The following is a 415-nucleotide window of genomic DNA, read 5'->3' on the forward strand; positions in this document are numbered from 1 at the left end:
AGTTGACTTTGTATAAAAAATTAATGTCGTAAGAGGAGATGGTGTCCGTCGATTAAGCGGCCAGGAGGCAAGCATTAAAGGTGAGGAGGCTTTTCGAAAGGGGGTCGACGTTGTAGCGAACGTGCACAGGCTTGCGGTGTACAAAATAATTTACGATCGATAATTCCCGTCTGGGAGATTTGTGATTGCGCGGATGTAAATAAGTGCGCAAGGCTACGCCAATTAACCTTAAACTCTACGTCGGTGTGCGACGTTCGACGCAAATGAGCACGAGTCCTACGTGAGCCGCGTACGGAAGTATATAAATACTTACAGTCACCCACGAAAATCTACATACGTTGAGTAAAAACATAATTTCACTGAAAATTTTAATAATATCTTTTAATATTTCTATTAATTTTCCTTTTATTTCTGT

This window comes from Ceratina calcarata, unplaced genomic scaffold (assembly GCF_001652005.2).
Source record: "Ceratina calcarata isolate Rehan_Ccalc_2016 unplaced genomic scaffold, ASM165200v1 scaffold432.2, whole genome shotgun sequence".
Classification (NCBI taxonomy): domain Eukaryota; kingdom Metazoa; phylum Arthropoda; class Insecta; order Hymenoptera; family Apidae; genus Ceratina; species Ceratina calcarata.